This window comes from Theropithecus gelada, chromosome 8 (assembly GCF_003255815.1).
Source record: "Theropithecus gelada isolate Dixy chromosome 8, Tgel_1.0, whole genome shotgun sequence".
In the NCBI taxonomy this organism is placed as follows: domain Eukaryota; kingdom Metazoa; phylum Chordata; class Mammalia; order Primates; family Cercopithecidae; genus Theropithecus; species Theropithecus gelada.
The window spans coordinates 97,344,169-97,370,492 of NC_037676.1; the positions used below are offsets into that span (position 1 = coordinate 97,344,169).

Sequence of the window (26,324 nt, forward strand, 5' to 3'; positions counted from 1 at the left end):
TGGATTCTTGCATAAACTTCTGCTTCAATGTGGCTGTCCAGGGCTGGACTCTTAAACCTCTGAGGCAGGCTAAAGAGGAAATAGTGTGGGGAAGTTGGATACAATCATGCATTGGAGGAAAACATTTGGTTTGAGTCATTCACAGATATTCCCAGAGCATCTATAGATTGCACATTTCTATGTGAGGAGCCTTGGGGTCCTCAAAGTTGAACAAAGTTCTCCACCATATTTAACAGAGAGCTAGAACAGCTAGAACATTGTAAGCTTCATGGAACATTCTTTGGAGAAGCAGAACATTTTACAGCCATTGTGTTCACCCAGGATTAGACACACAGAGGATCAAATTAACCTGCACTTATTTAGTTGGAAAGAAGTTTGAAGACAATGAAAAAAAAGATTTAGTGACTTTTATGGTAGTTGTTAAATTATGTTCAGTGGAATGCTGCCTCTGACTTTATTTATGAGTGGTTTTATATTTCCAGAATATTTGGTTCCTGATCTACTTATAAAATGTTTCTGATCTTGTTCCCCATTCTTTGGACACTTCCTGATAAAAATATCTTTTGCTGTCAATCTAGAGCTTTGTTTCTCCATAAAGAATATATGTTACTTTCTTTCTTCTCTATTATTCATTTTCTATTCAGGCCAAGGCAAGTCACAACATTATTTGTTGAACACGTGCTATGAGCCCTCAAGAGCAGAAATGAGTCTCACCTGTCTGTTTTTTTCCTCTGTACAAAAACTAACACATACAAGTCCAATTTAGAACAGTTAACTTTTAGTGAACACCTACTATGCAGACTTAAGCCTTGCATCCAACTTATGTATCATCTGATAGGGAGAGAGGCCCAAGAACACAATTAAAATAAGAAGCAGAATCTATAAAGTGCTACCAGGAATCACAGACATTTGAGTGATCTTGTTTGAGGGTTCAGTAAAACTTTCTTTAGTAAATGAAATTTGAATTGGATCTAGATGACTGTTAAGATTTCAACCATTACTTAACATTATTGAGTACCCGTTATGCTAGGTGCTGGGATGCAAAGTCTCTGCAACCGTAGAGTACTTAGAGACTAGTAGGGAATACAACACATGTATTTGTCGAGACCCTGCTGGCTTAAGCATAAAAAGCACCTGGTTGGCACATACAATTGACAAGTCCAGGAGGGGAGGTGGTGTCAGGCATAAGTGGATCCGGGAACTCAAATAATGTGATTGTTGCTTAGGTCTCCTCTTTTTTCTCCCTTTACAATTGGACTTCCTCTATGTGGTAGTGGTTTGAAGGCATTGTGTGGAAATTGGCCACAGACAACTTCTGGCTTACATCATCTCAGCTGTTAGAACCAAAGAAAGAGAGATCTTTTCACCTTCCATGTATAGGACCCTGAGAAGAGATGCTTGTAGGCCTGGCTTGGGTCATGTGCCTACAGTTATAGCCAGAGGGCCCTGGAGTCGTATTCAGAAGCCATAGTAGATCCACAGTGAATGAAGGAGGGGCAATTCTCTAACTACAGGGTGCACCTGATACCAAAGGAAGGCGGGGCCGTGGAGGAAGAGATGTTGAGCAGATGAGCAGAAGAGTCCCTCTGAAGGAAAACAAAAAATTACAATAAAATATGACAAAGGCTCTAATAGAGATATGTATTAAGTGCCATCAGAACACTGATAAAGGAGTGACTTATGTCATGGAGAGGGCGTTCCTGGGATAGCAAAATATATAAGTAAGGACACAGAGACAGGAAAGCAGTGGAGCTATTTGTGGTCCAATCTGGCTCAGCACTGAGTAGGTATACTGAGAGGAGCAAAAGGAGACAGAGGAGAATTTAGAGACAAGTCTAAAATGCTATTTCAGGGCCCTACTGGGTAGGACTTGTCATAACAGAAACTCAGCCACATTTTTTCTTCTTTCTCTTACCCTTCACCGCTGTATGTCTGGCTTCACTACCATCTTTCCATTGGCGAGTTCTGGCTAAGGAGTTCTTGTTCACCTTTCTTAACATCCTTAGCTCCTTTCTCCTGCAAAATTCTTTTCCCTGGGCTTCCTCAATGCCACACTCTCTTGCTTCCTTCCAAACTCTCTAGCTACTGAGTTTTTTATTGTGGTAAAATACATAGAACATAAAATTTGTGATTTTAACCATTTTTAAGTGTGCAATTCACTGGCATTAATTACATTCATGCTGTCTAAATTGGGATAATTAGTGCTTTATTGGGTTTCTTCCAGTGGTCTCCTCCAAGCTGTAACCTCCAGAAAGGAAAGAAGGAGCTCTGTTCTGCTTGCCACTGTAGCCACTGTGCCTGTCACAGGCTACACGTTCCGTGTGTATTTGTTGAGGAACGAGTAGAGAGAGTGTTGGTTGTTTTCCATCTACGTTGCCTGATCCATTCCCTGACTTCTCTGCCTGAGGAGGCTGACCTCTGCAGACCTGGCTTCCTGGCTGGGGGACTTCTGATTGAGTTTGAGCAGAGGAGGATGCCAGCTGATCAGATGGCAAGAGCAGAGAGAAGCTGAGTTTCTGAACTGCCTCCCTTCATGACTATAGCTCCTAAGGGCACCAGCTTTTGCACGTCTCCAGCTCGCTATGGGCTCCAGGAGCACTTTGGCCCTTGGCATGGCCATGGTTTCCCACTGCTAGTATTTTCTGGGTGTCTCACTATTACTTTTTTTTTTTTTTTTGAGACAGGGTCTTGCTCTGTCACCCAAGCTGGACTGCAGTGGCCCAATCACAGCTCACTGTAGCCTCAACCTCCTGGGCTCAAGCCTCCCACCTCAGCCTACCAAATAACTGGGACTACAGGTGCATGACACCATGCCCAGCTAATTTTTTATATTTTGTAGAAATGGAGTCTTGCTGTGTTGCCCAGGCTGGTCTTTCACTCCTGGGCTGAAGCAATCCTCCTGGCTTGGCCTCCCAAAGTGCAGGGATTACAGGTGTGAGCCACCACACCCGGCCCACTTTTTTGAATTCTTAACTCTACCCACAAGTCTGTAATTAGTTCTTCTGTGATCCTGACTAATAACAGAGACAAACGAAGGTAGTGAGGGCTTGCACCAGGGAAAAACAGTCAGAAAAGAGAAGTGAGGATAGATGTATAATAAGTGAACCTTACAAGATTTAGCAACTGATTCCCCACATGATCTGTCTGTTCTGTGAGGGCAGGAATTGTATTTCATTCATTCTTTATCCTCAATAGCTAGTTCTTAGTAGGTACTCAATAAATATTGCTGAAATGATTTATTGGAAGGGTCAAAGATAATTCTGAGGTTCAAGTCTGTAGGCTCAAGTAAGAGGGGAGTCAGGTTAATGTGCAAGTAGTGATTAAAGTTGGTAACAATGACACAGAATGACAGTATAGAAATAGCAGGATTTTGGCCGGGCTTGGTGGCTCACGCCTGTAATCCCAGCACTTTGGGAGGCCGAGGCGGGCGGATCACGAGGTAAGGAGATCAAGACCATCCTGGCTAACACAGTGAAACCCGTCTCTACTAAAAATACAAAAAAAAATTAGCGGGGTATGGTGGCGGGCGCCTGTAGTCCCAGCTACTCGGGAGGCTGAGGCAGGAGAATGGCATGAACCCGGGAGGCGGAGCTTGCAGTGAGCCGAGATAGTGCCACTGCACGCCAGCCTGGGTGACAGAGCAAGACTCCATCTCTAAAATAAATAAATAGATAAATAATAAATAAATAAGTAAATAAATAGCAGGATTTTTAGGGTCAGATTGATCTAAAATCCCAACTTTCCCATCCAATCTTGAGTAAATAACTTGACACTTTTCTTTGAGGTCAGTTTCCTTCTTCGTAAATGGGAGAAAAAATCTCCAACTCATAGCGTTGCTGTCAGGAGTAACCGAGATGATATAAGCCGAACATACAGTCACTCTGAGAGAGACCCCCACCAAGCTAGGTATCTTGAGATGTGACACAGAGACCGAAAGGCATCAGGAACTGTTCACAAGGGTTTCTTTGAAGTACATTTCTTATTACCATGACACAAGCCATTGGTTACCTGTGTCTCTTACACCCCTTCCTGGAATACCACAGCAGATTTTTTTATCTTCCTTCAACCCTCCATTTTGTGGAATCCTAGAAATTTACAACTTGTGCCATCATTATTCAACAGATTGGATTTTACTTTAGAACTCTGAGCTCCTCAGGGGAGGACTGGTCTTTTAAAATATATATATATACACACACACATAATATATTAATATAATATATAACATAAATATATTAAATAAATAATATATTTATTATTTATTATTTTTATTATTAGGAGCCCGCATCCTTTTGTTGTGCCTTTGTTTTAAGCACTTGAATGAGACTGTTAGGAATACATTAACTCTGTAGCAGAGATGCAATTCAGACTTAAGCTCTCTTCCACCTTTGGTGCCCTTTGTGTCTTTTCTCCCCTATCCTTCTCTAAATGCCTTTAATTAGACCAATTCCTTTTGGTCTCAAAGATAGAATGTCTCCACCCCAGCTGGACAGCTGGCTTCATATTTTAGTCTGTTAAGAGGGACCAAAATGGTTTTGCTGAGTAACTATGCATGCTTCCCTAAGAGGCAATGCCATTCCAGGAACCGGGCAGAAGAGAGGAAGAACTTCCCTTTCAAGACATTTTTAATTCAAATGATGACCTCTATTGACCTACACCCAGAATTAATTTTCCCTTCTAACTCGTGAGAGTTGACTTTCCTATTGTTTCTGTTGTCGCTCCTTTCTCTTTAAGATATCTCTGTAAGGCTGGGCGAGGTGGCTCACGCCTGTAATCCCAGCACTTTGGGAGGCCAAGGTGGGCAGATCACTTGAGGTCAGGAGTTCAAGACCAGCCTGGCCAACATGGTGAAACCCCGTCTCTACTAAAAATGTAAAAATTAGGCTGGGCGCGGTGGCTCAAGCCTGTAATCCCAGCACTTTGGGAGGCTGAGGTGGGCGGATCATGAGGTCAGGAGATCGAGACCATCCTGGCTAACATGGTGAAACCCCGTCTCTACTAAAAAATACAAAAAACTAGCCGGGCGACGTGGCAGGCGCCTGTAGTCCCAGCTACTCGGGAGGCTGAGGCAGGAGAATGGCATGAACCCGGGAGGTGGAGCTTGCAGTGAGCTGAGATCCGGCCACTGCACTCCAACCTGGGCGGCAGAGCGAGACTCTGTCTCAAAAATAAATAAATAAATAAAAATGTAAAAATTAGCCGGGCGTGATGGTGGGTGCCTGTAATCCCCACTACTCAGGAGGCTGAGGCAGTAGAATTGCTTGAACCTGGGAGGTGGAGGTAGCAGTGAGCCGAGATCATGCCACTGCACTCCAGTCTAGGCAACAAGAGCAAGACTCCATCTCAAAAAAAAACAAAAAAAAGAAAAGAAAAGAAAAAAGAAAAAAAGACATCTCTGTAAGACTTATCTTTCAAAGAATCTCTGTGTATCAGGTTTTATTTTCAGACTCCAGGACTTGGTGTCCAAGAACACTTGTTCATCATCATGTAGTTTACTCTGGTTGAACATTTACAATGTCACAGAGATGCTATTGTTGTAAATTTACCAAGGCAAGCTAGTAACTTCAGATAAAGAAAGCATGCTTCAGGCCACGCACAGTGGTTCAAACCTGTAACCCCAGCACTTTGGGAGGCTGAGGCAGGTGGATCGCTTGAGCTAACTAGTTCGAGAACAGCCTGGCAACATGGCGAAACTCCGTCTCTACAAAAAATACCAAAACTAGCTGGGTGTGGTGGTGCACGCCTGCATTCCCAGCTACTCAGGAGGCTGAGGTGGGAGGATGGCTTGAGCCCAGGAGGTGGAGGAGGTTGCAGTGAACCGAGATCATGCCACTGCACTCCATCCTGGGTAACAGAACCAGACTTGTCTCAAAAAAAAAAGCTTGCTTTAAAGGTGCAATATTGTATATTTTAAGTATACATTAACATGTTGGGAGAGTAAGACCGAAAGACTTCTTGGAGTCCATACAATCTAATATAAAGGCAACAAAAAGCATACACTGAGTTTTCATTTCAAACATACAACTTATTCTTAACTTATCATTTCCTTCTTTCCAGGTTTCTTATACTGTAGTTCCTTTGGCTTATACAAAAACGCTCCTGCTACCTCATGGAAATATTTGCACTCTAACCAGTTGATTTCAGAGCTTCTCAGAGGCTGAGAGAGACCCAAGCTGCCTTCTTTTTTATGAGGCTCCTTGTATATTAACATTTTTTTAAATGATAAAATAAGGTTTTAAAAATTGTGATGTTTCAAGTGTTTACATTTTAACAAACTAATGCCTGTAAAACAAACAAACAAAAATTTACAGCACAACATAGTTGTGCCAATAAGAAGATAGTTAAAATATTTACTTTCAAAAATCCATGGGCCAGGCACCATGACTCATGCTCATAATCCCAATACTTTGGGAGACCAAGGCAGGAAGAGCTCTTGAGCTCAGGAGTCAAGACTAGCCTGGGAAACATAGTGACACCCCATTTCTACAAAAAATACAAAAATTAGCGGAGCATAGTGGTGCATGCCTGTAGTCCCAGCTACTTGGGAGGCTGAGGTAGGAGGATCACTTGAGCCTGGGAAGTTGAGGCTATAGTGAGCCATGACCACGCCACTGCACTCCAGCCTGGGCAACAGTGTGAGGCTCTGTTTTTTTGTTGTTGTTGTTGTTTTTAAATCTGTGGTATACTAAAGATCATGTAGTTTAGTCATGGATCTCAATTTTATGTATTTATTTATTTAAGTCAGGGTCTCCTCTGTTGCCCAGGCTGGAGTAGTTTGATCTAGGCTCACTGCAAACTCTGCCTCCTAGGCTCGAGCCATTCTCCTACCTCAGCCTCCCAAGTAGCTGGCACTACAGGCACACACCACCACGCACAGCTAATTTTTGAATTTTTAGTAGAGACGGGGTCTCACTATGTTGCCCAGGCTGACTTCGAGCTCCTGAGCTCAAGCAATCCTCCTGCCTTGGCCTCTCAAAATGCTGGGATTACAGGCATAAGCCACTGCACCCAGCCTTGGATCTCAATTTTAAACTTGGAAGGAGAGTGTCTTCTTTCAATTCTACCAAAGTATCTTTGTGTAACTTCCCCTGGAGACAGTGTTAAAAGCCTAAATCCTAAAAGGCCAGGCCAGATGGCTTTCAGCTCTGTGCTCACTTATCCTCCTCCTCTCCCTTACCACAAGCCAAGAATATTTAGTTGATTTGGGGAAAGCACATTATTATTTAATAATATGTAATGAATTAAAGATGATCATCATCAACTCTTACCCATTTCAACTGTATAAAGAAAAACTCTGAATAATCCCAGCTTGGGTAAGTGCAGCAAAGGGCAGAGTCTAAGATCAGTCTCTCCCCGAAATGGTAAAGCCTAGCTTTTCCTTAGCTAATTTTTATTCGTGTCGGTTTGATATGTCTTGTTTAGGTCACAAGCTCCTTACAAAGGAATTCTATCCAGAGCTAGTACTAAAAACAGTAATTAATATTATTAGTTAATACCCATTTAAACTGTTTTTTTGAGATGGAGTTTTTGCTCTTGTTGCCCAAGTTGGAGTGCAGTGGCACAATCTTGACTCACTGCAACCTCCGCCCCCTGGGTTCAAACGATTCTTCTGACTCAGCCTCTTGAGTTGCTAGGATTACAAGTACATCCCACTACGCCCAGGTAATTTCTTTGTATTTTTAGTAGAGACAGAGTTTCACGATGTTGGCCAGGCTGGTCTTGAACTCCTGACCTCAGGTGATCTGCCCGCCTCAGCCTCCCAAAGTGCTGGGATTACAGGCATGAACCACTGTGCCTGGCTAAACTATTTGTTTTAATATTTAAACCGGAAAACAATTTTCACTGACATTTCATTTCATGTACATTTCATTACAATTTTGTAATACATTTACAAATTTGTATTTGTAGATATGGGCTGGGCACAGTGGCTCACGCCTATAGTCATAGCACTTTGGGAGGCTGAAGTGGGAGGATCAGTTGAGACCTGGAGTTTGAGACCAGCCTGAGCAATATAGGGAGATCCCATCTCTACAAAAAAAGAAAAAAAAATTAGCCTGGCTTGGTGGCACATGCCTGTAGTTCCAGCTACTTGGGAGGCTAAGATGGGAGGATCGCTTGTGCTCAGGGGGTTGAGGCTGCAGTGAGCCATGATCACACCACTGCATTCCAGCCTGGGCCACAGAGCAAGACCCTATCTCTAAAAGAATAAAAAACAAAAAAATAAAAAAAATTTATAGATGTGGAAATATCCTGAACTCCACACTTGTGAACACAGACACTGCCACTGTCAGCCAGCACATAATACATATATACATCCGTACGTAAGCAAATATCACTCACTCACATAATTGCCTTTGATTTGAAAATACCGTTTCAACTTTAGTCACAGAAGAGATGCTCAGCCATCTGCATATAATTTGTAGCTGAAACTACCCTTTTGTGTAGACAAATTGGCTGTTCCATGGTGTTGATAGAAACCAGATATAGTTGTATTTAGATCCTCAGCTATCTGGGTCAGTGGGTTATGGGAGAGAGGGTGGATGTCACTGAAGAGATTCCCATAACAGCAACAGAGAAAGGTTTAGGGGCCATGGTCTTCCTAAGAGGCTGAGAAATCTCACATAACCTCATCTGCTCCAGGCCAGCCCGGACAGAAAGTAGATTAATAAAGGTTAAGCAGTCTGGATAGAAAGTTGAGCTTCTCCTTTTTGTAAAGGAGAAAAAGCCAAGCAGAGATGTAATTTCAGCAGAGATCTCGAAAGAGGGCAGAGAAAGGAGTATTTAGAGAATAAAGGGAATTTACAAATATATTCCTCTATTGATCACACAAAATACTCGTTTGAATGTCAATTTCCTCCTTCATATGTTTAAAAGTTTATTAAAGAAGTAATGATTATTGTTTCTTTTAACAGTTACACATTTTTAAAGTATCTTTTCTTCTTAACAAAATATAGAATGCCCTCCCCCAAGTACACTGTATCAAATTAATGTGATTGCAAAATTCCCCAGCACAGAGTTTGGGAAGGTCAAGTGCCAAGTGGCCCCATGTGAGGGATGCTGCTTTTCTGAAAACAAACACAAAAAGCTTAGTTGTGCTTTTTTTTTTTTTTTTTTTTTTTTTTTTGAGATGGAGTTTCACTGTGTCACCTGGGCTGGAGTGCAGTGGCTCCATCTCAGCTCACTGTAACCTCTGCCTCCCGAGTTCAAGCAATTCTCCTGCCTCAGCCTTACCAGTAGCTGGGAGTACAGGAGTGTGCTGCCATGCCTGGCTAATTTTTGTAGTTTTACTAGAGATGGGGTTTTGCCATGTTGGCCAACCTGGTCTCGAACTCCTGACCTCAAGTGGAGGAGGCCTCAGACTCCCAAAGTACTGGGATTACAGGTGTGAGCCACTGCACCTGGCCCAGACCACGATTTTCAAGGGCTCTATGGACATGTGCTGTTAGGCTTTAATCAGAATAAATGTCAAGATCTTTTCTAATTTTAAAATTGGAATCTATTGTTCATAAAAGTTAGAAAGTGCTGTAGCAATATTTATGGGGTTTTTTTCCTTTTCTTTCTCTTTAAGAGCAAAAAAGAAAAGGATTATGTTCCTGAGAGAATTTGTGATTGTTCATTAAGACAAAGTCAGTCATCAACTAAGTTAAATAGTGACTATGCTGCAGAAAACAACTGGCAGCTATTCAGTTTTAATTTCCACACTTGAATATGATAAAAAGTTCCTTTCAGACTCTTAAAAAAAAAATCCCACTAGTGTTAAACTTCAGCAGTTTCAAATGAGAGGTCTCTAGTGGTGCTAGTTGGGCTCTCTGGGAAGCAGATGCTGAGACAGGGTAGGGGTGGAAAAGATTTTGTGGGGAAGTAAAGTCTGCCAAGACAAAGGGGAAGGAAGCAGGCTTGGGCAGGAGGAGCCAGCGGACCCAATCAGACTTGACGAAGACTGTGGCAAAGCCAGGAGAGCCCTGAGCACAGATAGTACATTAAGAGTCTTCTGTGCGGCGGAAATCTCTATGCCCTTGTCTACTGCCTGCCTCCATCACTGCTACAGGCCACCCGTCACCAGCCACGCTGCTTCCAGCTGGGCTCCATGTGTCGTGGGAGTATCAGAGAAGCACCAGGGCCTTCAGTGACACGTGCTAGCCACACTTTTACTACATTTCTGGAGGAGTCGCTACCTTTCACTCTCACAAATCTTCAAGTCTTATCCATTTCCCTGCCCCTCACCTTCTCCCTTTCCCAAAGAGACAAGTCTAGGTTCCTCTCACTTTGTTATGCAGAGCAATTTAGCACAATCGAAATAATCCTTCTTTCCCAGTGGACAGTCATCTTCAAAGAGTATTTTCCCTGGATATGAACATGTCAGTCCCTTAATCTGATAAAATGGTTGTGGGAAATTCTTTACGTGGCACTTTCCCCTTTTATTTCAGAGGGAAATAACTGGGCATGGTGAGAACAGAGAGTGACATTTGAGAGCTGAAGATGAGAATGTTACTGCCCTAGATATGTTACTGCCCTAGATGCAGGGGGTGCCCTCCTGGGGTACACTCTTTTGACCTCTCACCTTCTAAGCTCACTTTTGGGGCTTAAAGTTTTACACAGATCAGATTTGGGTTTAGGGTGGTATAGAAGGGAGTGGTATAGAAGCTAAAGAGTTACTTCATTCAATATTCATGACTTAACTCCTAAAATAGAATATTAGAGATTCAGACACCACCCCTTGCCTCTAGTTGACATTTCATAAGTGTTGATAGGGATGTTTAATTAATAATTAATTCTGTACAAAGAAGAAATTTTACTCTATAAACTCAGAAGTATAAGAAGTATCTTATATTTCTGAGTATTTGTTTAAAACCAAATGGGCATGCCTGTCTCTTTCCTGTACTGAAATTCTGGAGCCTTATGGATATGCATCATTATGAAGACTGTCTTTTCCATAGGATAGGTTCCTAAACATGGAATTTTCAGGTCAAAGGGTAAGTGTATTTTGAATTTGAATATATAGTTCCACATACTGACTCATCCTCAAAAGTGTGTTTCTGATTACCTACACATCACTGGCCTGAAAGTCATCAATCTTTTCAACTGCAGATAGGTAAAAATTCCATTTTGTTTTTATTTTAATTTGCATTTCCCTGGCTACTGGCAAGATTGAGCACTGTTTTATATGCTTATAGCATGTGTACTTCCTTTGATCCACTGGATCATTTGTCTTCTTACTGCTTTGTAAAACCCTTATGTAAGTAAGGGCTCTTAACTCTTTTCTGTGTGTATATGCTCATTTAATTTACCATTTGTCTTTTGATTATCTGTAGGCTAGCAGGGACACAGTCCCCTGCCCCTCAGCTCATATTCCAGTTAGAGGATCAGAGGAAAGACAGATAACCTGATAAAGTTACACACAGATAATACATCTCAATAAATGTCAGATGGGGCACTTCTAATATTTGAAGGCTAAATTTGTTTTCTCATTAAAAGTACCTTTAGGCTGGTTACAGTGGCTCATGCCTGTAATCCCAGCACTTTGGGAGGCAACAGCAAGACTCTGTCTCTACAATAAATAAATAAATAAATAAGCCAGGTATGGTGGTACATGCCTGTGGTCCCAGCTACTTGGGAGGTGGGAAAATCGCTTGAGCACAAGAGGTAGAGGCTGCAATGAGTTATGATCGCACCACTGCATTCCTGCCTGGGCAACAGAGTAAGACACTGTCTCAAAAAAACAACAAAAAACCCCCTTTTTAATGGGTAATAAAAATAATGTAACTCCATAGAAGGTTACTGGCATACTTTCATTATTAAGTGAGAGAAAAGATCAGTACTTTTAGTTTTGCCAGAGTTTGACCTCTTTTAACCTCATTCAACTTCTATCTCTTCTCGCATGTCCCTTATCAACCTACCACTCCCAAATTCCATTCTTCCTCAGAATGTTTCTTTCTACTCTTCTCTTTTCAAAAGATTGGTACTTGTAAGTTTGTGATAGAGATGTTGTTTCTTTTTCTTCTTCTCCTTTTTTTTTTCTAGAGACAGGGTCTTGCTCTCCAACCCAAACTATAGTGTAGTGAGCTACCATCATAGCTCACTGCAGCCTCAAACTCCTGGGCTCAAATGATCCCCCGACTTCAGCCTCCTGAGTAGCTAGGAAGTACAGGTGCACACCACCACACCTGGCTAATGTTTTAAAATTATTTTTTGTGAGACAGGGGGCTGCTATGCTGTCCAGGCTAGTCTTAAACTCGTAGCCTCAAGGGATCCTCCCACCATGGCCTCCCAAAGTTCTGGGATTGCAGGTGTGAGCTACTGCACCCAGATGGAGATTTTGCATTGATCACCACTGTGCCTTCAAACTCTAAATAGATACATAAATGACATCTGAGAAGTCTTACTTTCTTCAAATAGTTGATTATGCAAAAAGAAGTTTCAAATTTTAGTATCTTAAAATCGGAGAGCCTATTTCCCTGTTTAGTATTCACTCACTTAACAGATATTGATTGCATACCTCCATATACTAGGCACTGTTTTAAGTGCTGTGGGTGTAACATGACATCCATGTGTTCATGGAACTTACATCCTAGTCTGGGGGAAGAGTGACATTAAGCTAGTAAAAACATAAGTATATAATATATCAGATGGTGATATATACTGCAAAGAAAAAAATAGGGCAGCATAAGTGGGGGGTTACAAGATGAATTGTGTTCCCCCCACCAAATTCCAACCTCCAGTACTGGGAATGTGATATTATTTGGAAAGAGGTTCTTTGAAGATGATCAGGTCAAAACGAGAGCACTAGGATGGACCCTAATCTCAGATGACTAGTGTCCTTATACAATAGGGAAATCTGGACACAGACATGCACACAGGGAGAATGCCATGTAAAGAAAAAGGCAGAGATCAGGGCAATGCTTCTGCAAGCCAAGGAACACTGAAGACCGTCACCAAACCACCAGAAGCTAGCAGAGAGGCACAGCACAGATTCTTCCTCATAGCCTGCTGAACAAAACAACTCAGCTGACAACCTGATCTCAGACTTCTCACCACCAGAACTGTGAGACAACAAATTTCTGTTGTTCAAGACACTCAGTTTGTGGTGCTTTATTATTGTAGCCCTAGGGGACTAATACAGAGAGGGAAAGGAAGATTTTAGATGGGGGGTGAGGAAAGTTGACATGTGAACACATACCTGAATTGGGTCAAACAGTTCACTGTGAGTCGCATACATTAGGTAGAGGGAACAGCACATGCGAAGGAAGGCCCTCTGGTGGGAGCATGCTTGGCGTGTGTAAGGAACACCAAGTCAGGATACCTGATGTATAATGAACAAAGTGGGGGGAAAAGGGAGGGGACAGGCTAGACCATGTTGGGACCTGTGGCCATGTGTGGACAGCTGGCCTTTTCTCTGGTAAGATGAGAAGGTACTGGAGGGTTGTGAGCAGAGAAGTGACACCCCCATTGTCACAAGTAGAGAATTCAGTTTTCGGTTAAGCAGAAAATAAGTTCCAAGTTCCTGGTTTATGGTTTTGCTTGTGCATCTGAGTTAGCCAGGACTCTTGGGTTGCAAGTGACAAAGATCCAACTCAAACTCTCCCAAGCAAGGGAAAGAATTTACTAGCTCACATAACCAACAACAAGCCTATGAATACTTTAGGCACAGCTAGAATTTGGGGATCAACCCATATTGTCAAGAATCTGTCTCCTTTTATTCTTCTTCAGCTCTGCTTTTTCTCTGTTGACTTCATTTGCAGGCAGGCTCTTACAGTATTGCAGCAAAAGAACCCCCACCAGCTCTAGAGTTTCATGCTTCTCGGTGTAGGAAATATCAGGCAATGTTCTGTCTTCCTCACCATCTATATAATCCCCCTCAAAGTGCTGGTTGACTTCCTCAGGTCATGTGCCAACACCTGCAGTAATCAATGATAATTTCTAGAGATAATACTCCAATTGGCTGGCCTGGATCATGTCTACTACTGTGGAAAGAGAGCAGACCCACAGGTTGGACTGTCTGGGTGGATGAGCATTTACCGAAAGAAAAGAGTTCTGTCAGGGTGGTGTTGCACAGCTCCAGACTCTAATCCATTTTATAGTCCATCTGTTTGGGACCTCCTGGAGTTGTGCAGTGTACAACCTGAGAGGCCATACACAGGGGTTCTTGGTTCTATAACTAAATAAGGAGGAAAGGAAGCTGGGCAGCCCAAACAGCAGGCATCCCCTACTGTATCTAATTACAAAGTTAATCATTTGTAACTTTAAGAAAGGACTTTTTAAAGAAAAGACTATTTATGACAAGGTATTGGCTGGACTTCTGGCTTCCTGGAACAAAATATGACATAAAATTCAAATCTACAGTAGATATGTAAATACATTTGTTTTAATTTACCCAGGGAACAATACCTAATAGTTCTAACTGAGGCACACTTTTAAACTTAGGACAAGCAGATAATTCACCTTTGACAGCAATAGTATAAATGGAGTTATAATTCATAAATGCAATGGTTCTTCCTTCTAAGAACTTTGAGCATTCGCTTATTTGATAACCATTAATATTGATAGGTACTGTGTTGGAAATTGCAAATATAGTAGAAGAACCAAACAAACTTGGTTCCCTTCCTCAAGAGTGAGATGGACATTTGGCAATGAACATACAATACATACTTTTATTTATTTATTTATTTATTTTATTTTTTTGTTGAGACGGAGTCTCGCTCTGTCGCCCAGGCTGGAGTGCAGTGGCCGGATCTCAGCTCACTGCAAGCTCCACCTCCCGGGTTTACACCATTCTCCTGCCTCAGCCTCCCAAGTAGCTGGGACTACAGGCGCCCGCCACCTCGCCCGGCTAGTTTTTTGTATTTTTTTAGTAGAGACGGGGTTTCACTGTGTTAGCCAGGATGGTCTCGATCTCCTGACCTTGTGATCCGCCCATCTCAGCCTCCCAAAGTGCTGGGATTACAGGCTTGAGCCACCGCGCCCGGCCTACAATACATACTTTTATATAGTGGTAAGTATCAAGAAGGAAAAGAACTGGGTTCGATCAGAAAAATTAGTAGGAAGTGGGGAGCTGATTTAGACTGGGATCAGGGACTTACCTCAACTTGTGACATTTAAGAAGAGTGGTGAGGGATAAATAGAAATTAGCCAGATCAAGAGTGAGAAAGAGAGGAAGAATATCCCAGGCAGAGGAACTGACACAGGCAAAGGCTTTAAAGAGCTTAAGATATCACCAGACATTCCTGGCCAGGCCCACTGTTATCCCAGATGCTTACCATTTCCATTGTTTATTGACGTCCATAATATTTCAAGTGAACTAAATCATATACATCCTCTTTTCATCATTACCTGGTAGACTGAATGTTTAGATTCTCCCCTGTGATTGTGCCTTACATATATTAGTGTATTAATATATGAAGATCACAAAGTGATAAAAGTGTTCAAAAGGTAGAATTTATTAAAGGATGATTATATACTTATTTCATGTTGACAATATGTCTTCAATTGCTTTGCAATCTTTTAACATTTCTGTTTTTATAACTTCATGGTAAGAAAAAGAGGATGAAATGAGTTAGAAAGAGCTGGAGACACCAAGTGTAGACAGGAATTTCACATTTAAAGTTAATTCTTGGAAGTTCTCTTCTGGCATCTGCTAAGTGAAGGATGGAGACCTGGGTCCTAACTACTGGTGAGCAGTTAAAACTTGAACATTTGGCCAGGCGCGATGGCTCATGCCTGTAATCCTAGCACTTTGGGAGGCTGAGGCGAGCATATCACAAGGTCAAGAGATCGAGAGCATCCTGGCCAACATGGTGAAACTCTGTCTCTACTAAAAATACAAAAATCAGCTGGGCATGGTGGTGCATGCCTGTAGTCCCAGCTACTTGGGAGGCTGAGGCAGGAGAATCACTTGAACCCGGGAGGTGGAGGTTGCAGTGAGCTGAGATTGTGCCATTGCACACCAGCCTGGCGACAGAGCCAGACTCCATCTCAAAAACACGAAAAACAAAAAACAAAACTTGAACGTCATGGTCCAAGTCCTTCATCAATCAGAGTCCCGACAGGAGACAGAAGAAAATAATTTGGGGTGCTTTATATACAAAGGGACTATTTTCACAGGTCTATGTATGCAGGCATCTGGTGCTTCCTCCTCCTCCTCCTCTTCCTCTTCCTCTTCTTCTTCTTCTTCTTTTTTTTTTTTTTTTTTTTGAGACAAGGTCTTGCTCTGTTGCCCAGGCTGGAGTGCAGCAGCACAATCATGGCTCACTGTGGCCTCAAGCTTCTGGGCTCAAGTAATTCTCTTGCCTCAGCCTCCCGAGTAGGTAGGACCACAGGTGTACACCGCCATGCCCAGCTAATTTTTGTGTTTGTGTGTGTGGACACGGGTTTCACCATGTTTCCAGGCTGGCCTCAAACTCAGCTCAGTTGATCTGCCTGCCGTGGCCTCCCAAAGTGCTGGGACTACAGGTGTGTGCCACCACGCCCCACCCATCTGGTGCTTCTTAATGAGCTGTAGGCACAATGGGATGAGGAGACTGAAGTGAGGGGTCATACAGAGGCATGTGGAGTCATGTAGAGTCATGGAGACAACCTTATAGGAAGGGAACAAGGGGATTAAGCAACCTGACTTTCCTTTCCTTCATCTCTCCCTCCCTGTCTTTGATTCTATATGAACGCAACTAGAAGCCAGAAGTCACGAGCATCTATCCATGTGGTCCATACAGGTCAGCCCTCCAGGTAGAAAGTAGGATAAAGAGGAAGAGTAAATCTGACTTAAAGAGGCAAACTTATTTTGCCATAAATGTCCACAGACCTTCTACCAACCCTTAGGTGTTTAACTAGCCAGTAGCTGGTTGTCTAGTTCGATCCAGTTTTTCCTGATAATATTTCATAGTTCATAGAGGCTGGGTGTGTATTAGAAAATAACAAAAGGGTTTATCTGCTGATTCCTAGGATACCCTACAAATTGGATAGGTAGTGTCAACTCCTGCTTTTCTAGTTTCAGAGTTATTTACTGTGGGTTTTTTTTTTGTTGTTATTCTGACATCTAGCTAGTCAACTCCGAAAAATGTACAATCCAACAGACTTCTGCAATCATGTGCCTTGGAACAAGTCCCTAATTAAATGATGACATCCTTTCAAGAAAGACATTTTGTCATACTGCTATCACCTCCACTGCTTATCTTGGTTTTTCAGTATTACAGAAGTTTCCAAACATGAAGAATATGGAAAATAAGATAATGTATATTCATATGTCTGCCATCCTGATTTAGACAATTTCAATAATTTGACATGTTTGCTTCAGAATTTTTTTTTTCTGAGACAGAGGGTCACTCTGTCACCCAGGCTGGGTGCAGTGATCATGGCTCATTGCTGTCTTAACCTCCAGGGCTTGAAAGATCCTCCCAACTCGGCCTTTGAGTATCTGGGACCCCAGGTATGCATCACCATGCTTTGCTTTTTTTTTTTTTTTTGTACAGATGGGGTCTCCCTGTGTTGCCCAGGCTGGTTTTGAACTCCTGGGTTCAAGCAATCCTCCCGCCTTAGCCTCCCCCAGTGCTGTGATTACAGGTGTGAGCTACCACACCTGGCCTGCTTTAGAATTTTTTTTTTTTTTTAGAATTTTTAAATAAATAAAATATCACCAATACAGTGAGGGTTTCTTTTTACCTCCCATTACCTCCTATTCATTCATTCATTCATTCATCCATTAACTTTCATGTCAGAAAAATGTTTGAGCAACTACTCACTAGACTATAAAGTCAGGGGATAAATACAAATAAGCTTAAGTCTTGTTCCCTTTCCTCAAGGTGCTCCCAATCTGTTTTGTGGGGACAGACAGGAAAACATCTGAGAAGACAGGTGGGGATGGGAAGAAAGGGTTTGCAACCCAGACATTGGGATAAAAACACAAGCATAAAGATGCCCATTAAACACAAATTGTATTGAACTGATTGAACTGATCTTGGTACATTAGTGGACAGCAACCCAATGCAGGTGCCAAAAGAGAAATGAGAAAGAGAAGGAACAGGACAAGATGAAGAAAGAAGAAATTACATCATATGCCTTTAGGCTCCTAACCACTTCCCCCTACAATACACACAATGGGTGATGGGGTGATGTTCACAGATATGCTATATTCCCTGGGTACTTGACTTAGGGGCTATGGCATAGACAAGATATTTGTGGTTTCTGGTACATAGCTGTAACTCCACCCTTTTCTCTCCCATGTTGAAAATGACATTATCCCCAGGATAACCTGAAGTCATCTCTAATATATATATATATATATATATATATATATATATATATATATATGGTTTTGTTTTGTTTTGTTTTGTTTTTTTTAGAGACAGAGTCTCGCTCTGAGGCCCTGGCTGGAGTGTGATGGCATGATCTTGGATCATTACAACCTCCACCTCCCAGGTTCAAGTAGTTCTCCTGCCTCAGCCTCCTAAGTAGCTGGGACTATAGGTGTGCACCACCATGCCCAGTTAATTTTTGTATTTTTAGTAGAGACGGGGTTCTGCCATGTTGGCCAGGCTGGTCTCAAACTCCTGGCCTCAAGTGATCTGCCTGCCTTGGCCTCCCAAAGTGCTGGGATTACAGGCATGAGCCACTGCACCCCTCCTCATCTCTAATATATACACAAAGCAAATGATAGTATTTTCAAACTTTAGTTATTTATTCTAATTAGAAACAACTTGTGCAGAAACAACCCACCATACCCATGTGACAACTATGACAAGTCTTGTCTGTGTCTTATGTAGGGGTCATCAATCTTCCTCTTCCTACCTGTGATTTCGTGTGCATTAAATCTCTGGAACATTTAGCAGGTATGCCCCAGAATGGCTGATGGTCCATTAGGTGTGAACAGAGAAAAAAAAACCTAAAGAAATGACAGCTTTGGTATTGAAAAATTGGCAATATAAGATCATAGTGGAAACCAAAGAGTGAAACGAATAAAACTGCAATTGCATAACATAGTGACCACTTTGCCTCTTCTTGTTTCTGAGAGAATAGTGTGTAGGTATCCTTTTAGCAAATGAAAAATCTGCCACCTAATAGGTATTTGACATTGGCTAATTTTGTTCGTTTCTAGTGCCCCTTCCATACTAAGTGTGTAACTAGTACTAAATGCTCAAAAACCGTTGAATTGATAGATGACTTTCTTTCAAATCCAAAATTGTACAATTCTATATTTTTTTAAAAAATGGTAATTGAGGGCCGGGCAGCATGGAGGCTCATGCCTGTAATCCCAGTACTTTGGGAGGCCGAGGCGGGAGGATCGCCTGAGATCAGGAGTTTGAGACCAGCCTGGCCAACATGGTGAAACCCCATCTCTACTAAAAATACAAAAATTAGCTGGGTGTGGTGGTGGGTGCCTGTAATCCCAGCTACTTGGGAGGCTGAGGCAGGAGAATTGCTTGAACCTGGGAGGCAGAGGTTGCAGTGAGCTGAGATCACGCCATTGCACTCCAGCCTGGGTGACAAGAGTGAAGCTCCATCTCCAAAAAACAAAGGTAATTGAGGATAAGGAAACTACCCAAAAAGCATGATGCATTCAAGTTTCTCTTTTTCATAGCTGACGATAGGTTCCTTAAAATCAGATAACTGTAAGGCTTGACTATTAAACAAATAGTGGAAACCCTTCACAAGGGGAAATATTCCTTTCAATTTTGTATTTTCTTCATATTCTGCCCTTCTTAAACTTGCTGAGTCTGATTTGCTCTTTCAGTCGCTAAGACTGCAAGCCTATATGGTGCCTTGTTGTAAATGAGAAGGTCCCCATCTGGGCTGAGGCAGCCCTGCAGGCACATGCCTCTCTGTGTGAAGAGAAAGGCTGCCCTTCCTCTGAGCAGAGACAATCCCACACCAGCCCACACCAGCCCCTCTTGCTCCCTCAGCCAGGCATGTTTGTGCAGTGCACACACTGCATAACCTGGTATCTTATTTCCGGTGCCAAAACACTTGGTCTTCAGAACAATACACTAAACACCTCCCAATGCCAGGCACTTGGCCAGGCACTGGAGATAAAAAGAGGAGTAAGAAACATATACCTTTGGCAGTCTGGGAAGAGGGCCATATAAACACATCACCACAATAAGCCCTGGCAAAGTGATCAAACACGAACACAAATTGTTATAGGATCAAAACTGAGGGAACAACTCTTTTTTTCTTGGATGGGGTTATGGTCAAGGAAAATTCAGAAAGGAAGAGGCATTTAAATAGGTGTTCGTGGGATGAGTAGAAGTTCATGAAATGGGAAAAGGGCATTAGAACTTTTGTGGTGACAATGACAAACTTCGAGCTCTCCTCCTATAACCCCAAATCTCAGGAACGCCTCGAGTTGCAGCTTAGTTACTTTGATTTAGGTCTTGAATCACACCATTTTTGTTGGGTTTGTCTTCCTACATGTCTTTCTGCCTTTGAAGTGATCCAGACAAGCTTAGCAGTGGGGTTTGTAAAAACAGTGTAATAAACAGCGCTCATTTGCCAGGACTGTCCTCTGTGTAGCTCTCTTGGGAGTCTGTAGAGGCAGCCATAGGTGGCTGGTTAAAGGCTAGGGATTTGGGATTATCACCAAATGGCCTCCTTGAAGATACAGCACACAAGCACATTCTAGAAAGAGGGAACAGCATAATCCCACAATATTTTGTTTGCCAAATGGAAATATCTTTAGTGACAAATATTTAACTTAGCACCAGGTGTGACCTTCAGTTATGTAATAGAATTGTGGATCAGCTAGGATGAAATTTCTTATTTCCTTAGAATGTTTTGTCCAGAAACACTATCCCAAGGCAACAGACTGTATTTCCAACTCTTGTGAGCCTTTTCCCTTCTTGGCACGTGCTACTGGTTGCTAGATGAATCAGGAGGCAGTATGTGCACAGAACAGCTCCTCACAAGTCACAGCCATTCTCAGAAAAAAATTCAGTATGCGTCCTTTTGGCAGGAAGTCAGAGACATGTTCTCTGGACCATTAAGAGACAGCAGTCATATGCCAGCATCGAACTGATTGCACGGGGCAGGGGTGGGGAATGACTTATTCTTTCCCTAGTGTAGGCACTCTGATCTTGCTTTGATGTTTTGAAATAATGGTGTCCTCTGAACCTGTTTGTGGAGTTCAAGACAGACTAGAAGTTTCATTGGGCACTATTCTACGCAGTAACAACATCATCAACAACAACAAACTCACTATGTTTTTACTGATTAGCTCCAACTGTCCATTTCAGGCCACACACTGATTAGCCTGGTTCTCCTTTGATGAGGTGGTGCTGAGAGGCAGCACCAGCCTTCAGGAACCTGCCCCAGGGCCCTCATTGCAGCAATCCAATAAAGAAGAAATCACGCAGGAGTACCTCCCTGATTATTATGACCCTCCAGTCCTCCTTCTGAATCACACCACAGACTAGGTAATGAAAAACCCAGCCCACATTAGTACCCAGGAAGGAGTCATCAAAGAGAACACGAGACAAACTCAAGAACACTTTGTAAACTCAAAAGAACAGAGCAGGTCAAAGAATAAAGATCAAGAGCAGCAGCAAAGAGTTGAAGAAGTGTCACCCTGTATTTAGGGGACCTGCTAAAAAGAGTCATGTATCAACAAAGAGCATCCAGGAAGGTATCATGCATCAAACTATCCTCATTCACCCTTAAAGCCTTCACATTCCTCAGCTCAGGAAAAGATTCCCCATTCCCCAGTTGCTTATGTCAAAAATTTAGAAACCATCATTTATTTCTCCCTTTTATTTCCTTCCTCCCCCATCAATCAACCAACCAACCAATCAATCAATCAATCAGCAAGCCAACCTCTAAGTTATATACTGATCCATCCACCTCTTTATATCTCCACTGCCATCATCCCAGTCCAAGCCTCAAGAATCTCTTGCCTGGACAACCTGAATAGCCTACCTGCTAGTTTCTCCATATTCACGTTGGCTCCCCAATACCCCTAATTCTGTATGGGAAAGGTCTTTGTAAACATAAACAAACAATAGATATTAACAAAGAAAAAGTTCTATAGATTTGACAACATAAAAAGCTGAAAATTTTGGAAGTCAAGGCCGGGTGCAGTGGCTCACGCCTGTAATCCCAGCACTTTGGGAGGCCGAGGCGGGCAGATCGCAAGGTCAGGAGATCGAGACCATCCTGGCTAACACTGTGAAACCCCATCTCTACTAAAATACAAAAAATTAGCCGGGCGTGGTGGCGGGCGCCTGTAGTCCCAGCTACTCAGGAGGCTGAGGCAGGAGAATGGCGTGAACCTGGGAGGCGGAGGTTGCAGTGAGCTGAGATTGTGCCACTGCACTCCAGCCTGGGCAACAGAGCGAGACACCATCTCAAAAAAAAAAAAAAAAAAAAGTCCAAAACATCACCACATATATTTCTTACCAGTAGGAACAAGGGGCAAGGGAAGAGAGAACTTTTACTTTTTATTATACATGCTTCTGTATTATTTAATTTATTAATCGACTATGTGCATCTTTTAAAATAAAAATACATACAATGAAACATTGTTATAAACAATTAAAAATAAGCGCACTGATTATTTGACACAAATATGACAAGAGACTTAATAGCCTTAATATACAGAAGCCATACAGATCAAAAGGAAAAGACCATTAAAATAAAAATGGGTAAGAAAAAATTTATACTTTGAAATAAATGACTAAGTTTTTAACTTTAAAAAATGGGTAAAGATGTTAACAAAATGCTCAAAACTGAGTACAAACATGTAATAAATAAAAAATGTCTCATTAATAGTCAAATAAGTACAAATTAAAAGTGATATATCTAGTGACAAGTTTAAACTAGTGAAAGAAAAGAAAGAAGAAAAGTGAGATACCACTTTTTGCCTATTAGAGTAGCAAGGCTATTTTTAAAAATTTAATAAATCTAGTATTTTATCCACAGTTTGTGGGAGTATATAATTTATTTGGTAAGAAATTTGTCAATGCCAGATATCTCAAAGATGCACAGTTTTGATTAGTGATTCTATTTCTAGGAATATATTATAAGGTAATAATCACAGATATGAGCAAAAATTTAACCATAATTGTAACAGTAAGAAATATATATTTGGTCTCTACCCCTGGTTCCTAACCCAGAGCTCCTAAAAGCCTTATAATTTCCTGACTGATGGGGTGAGAGAAGCATCTTTTGTTATAAATGTGTTATATTTGTTCTTTGACCTTCATCTATATCCTTTATAATAAACCAGTAAATATATATATGTGTTTCCCTGATATCTGGGAGCCATCATAGCAAATTATCAAACCTGAGGAGGAAGGTCCTGCAAATTCCTGATTTGTAGCCAAGTCAAACAAAAGCATGGGTAATCTGAGGACTCACTAATTGCTACTGGTGTCCAAAGTAGGGGGCAGCCTTGTGAGGCTGAGCTCTGAACCTGTGGATTCTGTCCTAACTGTGTAGTCCTGAAAATGCTTGGTGTGGAAGATCTATACATTTAGTGTCAGAAGTGTTGCATAAGTATAGAAAAATTGTTTTTCTTTTTTAATAGTGGTTCATCTAAATTTATTTAACTGTGGAAAATACAAGGATTGAATAAGGGCATAGTTAATGTGTTACATATATCAATAAGATTAACTATAATGCTGTAATAAAAAATGTTGATGAAGTTTCAATATAATAAAAATACCAGTTTTCCTAGGTATAAATTTAACATAGCTGTAATAAAACTACCTTCAGAATTCTTTTAATCGAAAAGCTGATCCTAAAAGTCGAATGGGAAAATAAACAAGAATGGCCAGGAAGACCGGGGAAGAGAAAAAGAGTAATGAAGAAGGACTAGCCCTATTAGATATCTATGAAAACATATTGTAAAGACGCAATAGTTAAAAGAGCTTACTACTAGAACGTTAATAGACAAATGGAACACTATAGACACAAAATATATGCATGAGTTTATTCTGTGAAAAAGGAAGCATCTCAAATCAAAGGAGGAAAAGGTGGAATACTGAATAAATGATAGTAAGACAACTACTAGATATAAAGAAAAAAGTTGGATCCATATCTTCCTAATATTTACCCCTCCAAAAACAAAAAAATGAAAGAAATGTAAAAAAGTGAAATCTACAGGTACTACAAGAGAAACCAGAAGGACTAGAAGAAGGCAAGGGATTCTTTTAACACATTTTAAATGTGGAAGGCCTTTCCAAAGACTGTGCAAAATCCAGAAGCCATAAAAGTAAATATTGTAAATTTGACTACATAAAAATATATTGCAAAATTTCTGCATGGCAAAGATTCCACAAGCAAAGACAAAACTAAACCAAACTGGGGAAAATAATAATGATCTATATTACAGACAAAGGACTAATCTCCCTCATGTGTCACGGCAGCTAGCTTCCCACAGAGTTAGTGATGAGAGAGAGCGAGAGAGAGAACCCAAGATGAAATATGGAAGGTGCAGACCTGTTATAACCTGATCTCAGGAGTGATATTGGGTTTTTCTTTCGAATTTTTCTGATTTGTTTCCCCGTGGTATCATTTATCTTGTTTCTTGTCTTTTTCTTAGAAACTTTAAAATTAGATTTAGAAGCTTAATTAACTTGATGTTAAGCCTTTTTGCCAAGAATATTTCATATGTAGTATATTGAATTTTATGTTTCCTTTTATTAGTGAAGCAACTTTCTCAGAAGCACCACAGTAGACTTGTTCTCAAGTCTGATTGGCCAGATCAGGGAAATATGCACTGTCCTGAACCAATCACTGGTGATGAAAGGACCTGCCACCGGGGTTCTGCTACTACACAGGATGAAGAGAGGTAATCTCAGAGAGTAAAAACCAAAGTTGCATGAATTGGTTAGAGTTCTTAGGTCCAGAGAACAAGGTGCTTTCCCTTGGGTTTAAACAGAAACATTAACTTGGAGTCACAAAGGCAAGTGGCCAGAGTTGCGGCAGAAAGGTAAACTGAGGCCACATCATGGAGGGACTGCATACAACACACAGTAAATGCTGCCAAGTAGGGAAACGCCATGATCAGATGGACATTTTAGAAAGAACCAGTCTGGCCACAGCAAGAAAAGTCTAGGCAAATCTGGAGGCAAGAGGTGTCACTGGGATTCAAGTGTAGGCAACTGCTGGCTGGGATCAGCTAGTTGGTAGCAGCTAGACCCACCTCTAATATTTGAAGGGCCTGAAGGTAAGAGTACCAAAGGAGGCCAACATACCATGCGAACAAATATTCAAAGTTAATCCCACCGCTATGGGAGGCTGAGGTAGGTGGATCACGAGCTCAGGAGATCGAGACCATCCTGGCCAACATGGTGAAACCTCATCTCTACTAAAAATACAAAAATTAGCTGGATGTGGTGGCGTGTGCCTGTAGTCCCAGCTACTCTGGAGGCTAAGGCGGGAGAATCGCATGAACCCGGGAGGTGGAGGTTGCAGTGAGCCAAGATCTCCCCACTGCACTCCAGCCTGGAGAGGGTGAGACTCTGTCTCAAAAAAAAAAAAAGTTATAAATCAAGCTAGTAAACTGTCAAAAGCTCTGTTTTCCTGCCTTGATAAATACATCTTCCTAAGGACCTGAAAGGTCAGGTTTACGTTGAGAAGTTTGACTCCTTGGAGTTCCATGCTGGACCTTGGAGCCCCAGAAAAACAGGCTCTGGTCTACGGCCTTCCTCACTTCCCTTCCCTGTCCAAATAAGACTGTGGAATAACACAGATATTTGGAATGTTTGGATCGTACCTGACTACTTACTATTTATGTGAACTGAGGCACTTCAGCTTCCACAATTTTTAAGTGACAGCCATTGGGGATAAAGCAGGAAACAAAATAATGGCTCTGCCCATATGGAACCCAGAGGATAGTGGGAGAAAAAAGTCAGCAAACAGGTGAGCTATAGGTAGTGGTTGATAATGGCCTACTGTGTGGCTTCTCTCAGAGATGTGTGTGCTTTTGTCCTGGAGGTGTTAGGTGGCCAGTAGTTCCCAAACAGGGCGACATTTCCAGAGGCCTTTGGGGGCGTGTGGGCGTTTGGTGGTCACCAAGCCTGGGCATTCACGTATGGCAAACTTTCAGCAACGAGCGGGACAGCGCTATTGCGCCCAAAGTGCCAAGGGCGCAGCTGTTGAGAAACGATGCAAGGTGTTCTGTCCTCATGGTGGATTTAGGGTATAGGGGAGGTGGGGCGTGATTCTGACAGCTACTTCTTTCACCGGCAGCACCCATCCCTTCTTGTAGGTGCTCTGAGGTCGCTTGTGGATACACGTCGGGGAAGGAGAAGAGTCCAGGAGGGGTCGGACGGACTTGGGCGGGTCTTTCCTGGAACGAGGGTCAAAGAGTCGCAGCGGCGGCCCAGATGCAGAGGACCACAGCG

General features: G+C 42.0%; 1 protein-coding gene across 3 annotated transcripts in view; it reads left to right on the plus strand.

The window, feature by feature from the left end:
- Positions 1-26,324, plus strand: part of NDUFAF6 (NADH:ubiquinone oxidoreductase complex assembly factor 6) — a 165,202-nt gene that overhangs the window by 102,323 nt on the left and 36,555 nt on the right. The gene's annotated exons all lie outside the window — the stretch shown is intronic.